This window comes from Macaca mulatta, chromosome 3 (genome assembly GCF_049350105.2).
Source record: "Macaca mulatta isolate MMU2019108-1 chromosome 3, T2T-MMU8v2.0, whole genome shotgun sequence".
Lineage (NCBI taxonomy): Eukaryota > Metazoa > Chordata > Mammalia > Primates > Cercopithecidae > Macaca > Macaca mulatta.
Genome location: NC_133408.1, coordinates 101,133,374 through 101,140,889, shown reverse-complemented (window position 1 = coordinate 101,140,889; position 7,516 = coordinate 101,133,374).

The following is a 7,516-nucleotide window of genomic DNA, read 5'->3' as shown; positions in this document are numbered from 1 at the left end:
TTTCTTTACATTTCTAGGATCTAATGTGAGGTTATGTCAGGTCATGGGACCCTAGGCTGGTGCAAAGTAATTTGATGTCACCAAGAGCAAGCAGACTCGTTTGTCACCCTGAGGAATAGAAGTCTGCGTGATTTCTGCTGGGAGCAGAGCAGAGTTGATTGGCTGGGGGTGTGGAATCCAGCCAGGGGTCCAGTGTGGGCCTAACCAGGTGAGCTGGGAGGGGACTTTTTGGATCGTGGTGTGTGTGTGTGTGTGTGTCTGTTTGTCTGTCTGTCTGTCTCAGGTTGAGAGGATTAAGGGATCAGCTGTGCTCCAAGCACACACAGCAGCCCATTAGAACTCAGTGTGGAACCTGGACTGATCCAGGCACTTGGATCCCAGGTTCACTTGTGATATGATCCAGGTCTCAGTTTTTCTGAAGTTAAGTCTGGTTAGCCCAGCTGCAGTCCTTTCTTCCCCTAACCCTTACCCACTGCTACTTTAATAGTCTGTAGCTGATTAAATAAAACATAAGGGAGTCTTCCTACCTGAGGTTTATCCAGTCATTAGGTGATTGGTGGGAGCACAGAAGGAGTCATAGCCTTTGTACCCCTTTGGGGAAACACTTCTGTGAGTGATAAGAGATAGCTAATGTCTCAGTGAAGGGTTTCAAGGCATTTGCTAGAATATCCTCTTCCACCATTTCCAGTTCTTCCATTTTTTCAGGGGGGGTTGTAGGTGGTCGTGTAACAAAGCCAAAGAACAGGGTCCCTTGAGCCTTCATTTGAGAATCAGGGAGAGTGCAAATCCTGGAGGAGTATGGGTAGGCAACTTGATGGGTAAAACGAAAAAGGAAGAAGCTGCTTCCCAGAGGCTGGGCCGATCGATGCTAGTCCCAGGGACTTGAGCATGACAGGGTGGGGGTCCTTCTACAGAAGGCCTGGAAAGTCTATCAGTGGAGCTGCCTGTGGGGGCTCCACAATGTCCTGGGATTAATACATTGAAATGTGGAACATGGTTCCTTGGCCTTCTGTATCATTCCCAAAAGGAATATACTGGTGCCACTCTTCCTGACAATTTTAGGATGATCTAATGCCACAACTAACAGACTGAGAGAGCCTGGGCAACATGGTGAAACCCAGTCTCTTAAAAAAAACACACACAAAAATTAGCCAGGTGTGGTAGCATGTGCCTGTGGTCCCAGCTATGAGAAGGCTGAGGTGGGAGGATCGCTTGATCTCCAGCAAGTCGAGGCTGAAGTGAGCCGTGATAGTACCACTGTGCTCCAGCCTGGGCAAAAGAGTGGGGCCCTGTCTAAAAAAAAAAAAAAAAGACAGGGAGGAGAACTCAGACTCAGACTCAGTCAAAGTGGTCAGCAAGGAAGCATGTCCCTACAAGGGGGGACCCCATTTGAAGCAGGCGAAGGCATCCAGTAGAGAACCTGCAGTGAGCATCTCTGAGGCACATGGGGAGGCCTGCACAGACTTCTCCATCTTTTGGCCATAAGGTTCGCAGGTGCTGGCGGGGCCAGAGGAGCTCAGATAAGAGCCAGCTCTCTATATGTGGCGCTCATTTCCATGGGGTAGTGAGAGAGGCCAATCCTTCACAGAAATTAGAATCTGGATGCAAGAAGGCAGCCAGGATCAGGTCTGGCCGGAGCCCCACGGCAGAGATGGGGAAAATGTCACCTTTGAATCCTAAGAAGCTAGGCTCCTGTGCTCTGCCAAAGGCCCGGTGGGCAGCAGTCTGTAGTTCCAGAGGTTTTGCATGCGGGTCTCTGGCCTCACTTAACTTCTGCAGCAATCTGCTGGTCCCCAGAGCCACTCAGTACCCTTCAGGAGAACCTACATATGGGCGCTCCAGGGATCTGCCGGCCTTAGGATCAGGAGCTCCAGAAAGGGTTAGATGGGAATTCAGAGATCCTGGGCCGGGTGCTTTGGGTGGGCAGCTAGATCTTTCTTTCAAGGTGGAAATTGCGCCTCTGCCCTGGGTGGGAGCCCAGCCCCAGCTCTGCAATCATGCAGGCAATAGAGTAAGCACTCCACTGTCGACAGGGAGGCCAAGGAGAGAGAGGCTTCTTTTTGAGGCCTCCGACCCCCATTCAATCCAGGAGGTTGCAGTCGCTGTGGGCGGCGGCGGAGGATGCTCGCAGGACACCGCTGTAGTTGCGACCTCTTCCCGCTAGATGTCTTCCCAGTTAATCGGAATTGAAGGACGCTGTCTCTGCTCCTCGGACCGAGACTCGGTTTCCCCTGCTCCTTTTTGAAGTCTGGCTTTCCTCTGTGAAAGGTGACTTTTCCCTTTTTTTCCCTATACTCCCCTTCCCGCCCTGCGCTCTAAATCCTGGCTCTGGAAATCCACCCGAATCAAATGCTGGCTCCCTGCGGGCCCGCGTCGGAGCGGCTCACGCCATTGGAATCTTTTTATGACCTTTGATGTGTTTAAATAACATGGCAAGTCTGAGCACACACCTCGGATTAAACTTTAATCGGCTGCAGTCAAGGTCGCCCAGGTGGTAAACGCGTTTCCTTCGACGTCTCCTGGCAGACGCTGCGGGGTCCAAGGTCTGGGGAAAAGCCCTAGGCCCCTGCCATACCCTCCTGCCTCTGTCAGGCCTGGGTGGGGGCCAGGCCCAAGGCCACCCCATCGAGTTCCAAAGAGGACTAAGGAAATGGGATCGGAGGTAGACACCCAGGGTGGGCTAATGACCTGAGCACAGTTTTTATAGCTACTAGACAGAATAGTTAAAAATTCCAAGAAGCACTTTCAATTTCCCCTGACTCCAGAAAATGGTTGAGGGTCTACTCATGGTCAGTGCCTTACTGCCTCCTCCCCATGGCTCTGCTCCCCTAGGGAGAAAGGGGGTGCTGGTAATGATGGTGCGGCCAAGTTAGCTGATTGTTTTTAAGGTCGCCAGACCCATAAACTGTAGGCCAGGATCTAGAACCCAGGCTAAAGCAGCCTTTCTGTGTGTCAGGCTAGAGGAGGTTAGCTTCAGTTTTATCTGGGCTGAGTCACTGGGTCTGAGCATATCTTTCTGAGCCAGTATACCTGTCATGGAGAATTGTCATGGGCAGTGTTTAGGAAAAGCTCCAAGAACAGGGCAGCATGTATAGTGAGAGCTACCACTGTGCTTTTAAAACAGAGAGAATGTACAAAAGAGCTAGAAGGACAGACAAGTCATCAGTAACAGTGGCCACCTCTGGGAAGAAGTGGTGTTCAGAGAATCTGAGTAGAGAATTTTTTTTTCTATAAAATCTTTTGTATTGTTTGTGAAGAGAACCAATTGCATCTATTAGCTATTGGGGTTATACTTTTCAGAAAACTGGGTACCCTATGTATCTCATGGCCAAATATTCCTTTGGGGAATTTCCTCCACACATTATACCAGACTTGGATTCAGCGGAGAACACTGAAATAAGTTACCCCAAGGCTTCAATCTTTGTCTTATGGACATCATCTCAGATTTCCATCCCCTGGGAGAGGTTCTCAGGCCTCTCTCTCTGGGCTTACCCCTAACTTGTAAATGAACATGCCAGCCAAAGACATAAAGCCCCAGCCATTCACAAAAGAGAACTCCGTTGTCTCAAAACGAATTAAAGCCTGATATTCAATTTCCCCCCAATCCCTGAGTGCCTAGGGGTTTGTAGAAAAGGCCCACAAATGACCCTCCAGACCAGAGATTCCCACAGTCCCTTGACATGTATATTTGGTTTGTCAATTCTTGTCTTGAAGACACTATCAAGTGTCTTCAAGGGCCACATACTAGACTGACCTATTGATCTCTTGACTTAGAGATAACACTATCACTGTCTAAAATTAGTTCTCAAAGTGCTTCTTCATGGCCTTCTGGGGGCTGTTAATACTCTTTATCTTGATCTTTGTAGTAGTTACACAAATGTATACATATATAAAATTCAGTGAACTGGGGGCTTAAGATTTGTATGCTTTGCTATACGTAAGTTATACGGTAATAAAAAATTTTTTAAGTGTTTCCTCCTAACAACCTGTGAAGTTGGTCCCGAGGTTATTATAATCATCTCCATTTTACAGACAAAGCAACTAAGACTCAAGGGAAGCTAGAGTCCCAGGCCTCTGTGGAAGAAAATAACCAGCCAGAAACTAACCAGCAGCTTCTTCCTCTGGGTCTTGCTGCTTCAATATCCAGCTTTCTTTTCCAGCAGATTTTTCAGGTGACAGGAGCCGGCTCAGTATAGAGACGCTCTTTTCAGAGAGATTGTGAGGTAGGAACATGTAGTCTGCGTCTTCTTCAAATTTTTTAGTCTTCGAGTAGGGAGAGTCAGGGAGGTCACGTGCCCAGAGGGTGTGGGGTCTAGAGGGCCCCACTTGTGTGCCTCTAATGAGGAAGAGGGCCCTCAGGGCTTGGAACATATTTTCTTCTCCTTATTCTAGTCCTCCAAGCCCACACGCATCCGAGGCTCAGGAGACCTCTCCAGGCGACCGAACCCTCCCGCTGAAGTCCCTCACTTCTGCCCCGTTTTTTCTCAAAAGCACGTCGAGGTGGGGTGGGGGTGTTCTGAAATAACGGTGGCTGCAGTTAGATGGCTGAGGACACAGAAAGCGGTTGTTATTTATTCCAGGCACCGTCACAAAAGGCTTCCAAAAATATCGAGCCGAGATATTTTATTATCCAGCCTGTCTGCAGCCTGTAATTATGCGTTCAAGATGTTTAATGTGTGCAAATGCATTAGCCGCTTTCGCTGGTGAAAACTCTAGCTGGGGGCGGGGTAGAGGCAAGTCTGGAGATAATTATGTCGTACAGTCGCAAACATTATTCCGTTCTTACTGTAAACGGCCCCGGCCACCTTTACGAGAAGCCAGGAAACTGAGAGTGACTTCGCAGCGTTTATGCGGGCAAACTGAGATCTTTTTGTTTCTCTCCCGGATTGTTCGAAGTGTCTATCAGGCGGCTTCGATGCCAGGTTCAAAGGCGCGCCAGGGAGAGGGCGCCCCGCAGAGGAGCGCAGCGGAAAGGCCCACGCAGGTCCCCGGTGCCCGCGGCCCTCGAAGGCCGGACCCTGCGTCTTGGCCAGGCACTGAGTGGCAGCTGAGACTGGTGGTCTGGAGCTCTTGCGGCCGCGGGCAGGCCCCTTCTTGGGCAGGGTCGGGCATTCCAGCTGTCCAGGGCTCTTCGGCACCTTCCTTCCCATCGGGTCGCTCTTCCCTGCTCCCCAGACTCGACTCCTCCGAAGCTGCTCCGGGTTGAAATGTGACCGCTAGGCCGACGCCCTGGGCCCGCGAGCAGTTCTCGAAAGGTGCGGACTGAGCCCTTCCTGGGGTGGGGTGCGAGTTGGCTCTCGCAAGGCTGACCCAGGGTGAACTTGCTATTTCGGGTCCCGGGTGCTGCAGGGCCAGGAGAACAGCTGGGATGGGGGACCCCCGCCTCCACCTCCGGTCCGGCACATCCGCGCCCTGTCAGGTCCCCCTCCCGCCTCTTCGATGGCCAAGGCGTGCGCCAGGGCTATCGGGGAACCTTGTAAGGCCTCGTGCTGGCACCTAACCGCATTCGACACACACGCACCTCGGCCTCCTCCTATTAGTCTGCGGCCCCGCCTGCCAAATGAGAGTGACCAGTGCAGGGACAGATGGCCGGGCTGGTGGCCGACCGCCTGAGGGACAAAGGCGAGCATTCACAAGACAACAGCAGCCCCCGGCTCCCCTTATTTCCATTTCGCTCAGGCTTTTAGGACAAAATCAACAGGGCCGCAGAGTGGTGCAGGCTCTCACCTCGGGTGACAGCCTGGAGAGCCACTGGTTCCGCGACCCTCAGCATGAAACTCCACAAGGGCGGCCCTCCAGAGGCAGGGGAGAGGCTGCTGCCGGCTTCTGCCCGAGGGCTTCTCTGTGGGAGGAGGGCAGGCACCCCACTTGAGTCACTGCCCGCGCCCTCAGTGTCCTCTCCTTTCTCTTTAGAAAAAGACTGGATTTTAAAACTCGTTTTAGGGCGCTGATTTAAAACCAAACCAAACCAAACTACTGGGTGCTCGTGGGGTGGTGTGGGACATATTTTAAAAAACTTGTGTGGGATCCAGGGTGCATTTTCTGGGGCCTGGCAGCGCTGCTGCAGCCCCAGGGCATGGAGAACAGGCGGGAATGGAAAGATCCGGGAGGATGATGAAACCCCAGGGAGGGAAACGCTCACACAGAGAGGAAAAACAAAACCCACTAGACGTGATTTGTTCCTGCTCCAAATGAATCATCTAAAGAGAATCCCTTTGGGCTACATTTACTGGGGCTTAGGATCTGGGGCCCTCAGATCCACCAATGGTGGGGGCAGTTCCCTGAAATCTGCACTCCCAATCTCCCCCGTGAAGGTGCAGGCTGTAGCTACAAAGGGAAAAGGAGAGGAAGAGGCTAGTAGGATTCCTGGGTGGCTGCAGCCCCAAAGTAAACCCCATGCTTTGAGTGCCTCTGCATAACAAAGTTTCCCAGGCCCCCCAGACTTGGAGGGGGGTGGTTAGTTATGCAGCAACTAGTCGTTTGGGAACAGCAAGACCCTGGCAGGAGGTGCAGACTAAAGTTTTCAGGTTCCTGCCTCTTGTTCTTTCCTCTCCCGTGTCTGCCTTTCTCTCTCCCACCTTTCCAGAGAGTCAGGCCTCCAGGGGCAAGTGGCTTTGTTCTGAGGCCCTACCTGGATGGGCCAGAGAGACTGGGAAGTTTAAGGCCAGGTCTTACTCTTGGTTCAGATTTCAGACACCTCAGAGGTGGCTATAACTTAAAGCCTGCAAAAATAAACTTTAACCACATTCGGGTATCCCCCAAGCCTATAGCTTTGAAGGCCTAAAATATACGATCTTTTAACTTAGAGGCTGCTGGTTGCCTGAGAGGCTGAACAGAATTTCCTAAGCAAGAGGGGACAGGGAAAAAGGCCATTGTTTCTGTAGATATCCAGGTTCAGTTCAAAATCAGGGCTCACTGAAAAGGGCATGTGTCTGTGACTGCTCTCTTGAATGTAATTTTTGTGTCTCTCTCTCTCTCTTGCTCCCATAGAACTGTGCCCTCACAGCAATCCAATGTTTGATTCTCCCTATAGAAAGCAAATCTGATCGGGGTCTTCTTTACTCTCCTCCTCCTTCTCTTCTGTTCTGCAGCCCATTCAAAAGAACCTGCAGAAACACAGAGAGACCCATGAGGAGTCTCTTGCCACTGGGACTAACTCTGCCTGGGATCCAGAGACCAGAAATGGTGAGTGGTTTTTCTTCAAAGGCTGGTTGGGTCCTGGGGCTGGGATTGCCTGCACAGCGAGAGGGCCTCCCTTGCAGCTGCACCCAACCAGGGAAAGGGGTGGAAAGAGTTTTTGAAGGACTCCAGAAGATGGTAAGCAGAGCCACCTGGAAGACCTAGATTTCTCAACTCTACATCTCCTGGAGGAGGGATTCTCTCCTGGGAGTGATTGGTGCCAATTCCAGTTTCCAGATTTGGTTTGCCTGCCTAGGAAAATTGGAGCCTCATTTAAATCTTTTCCTAGAAGTCGTATGCTCATTCTTTGGTTTTCTGTTTTCTATTAGCCAGAGAC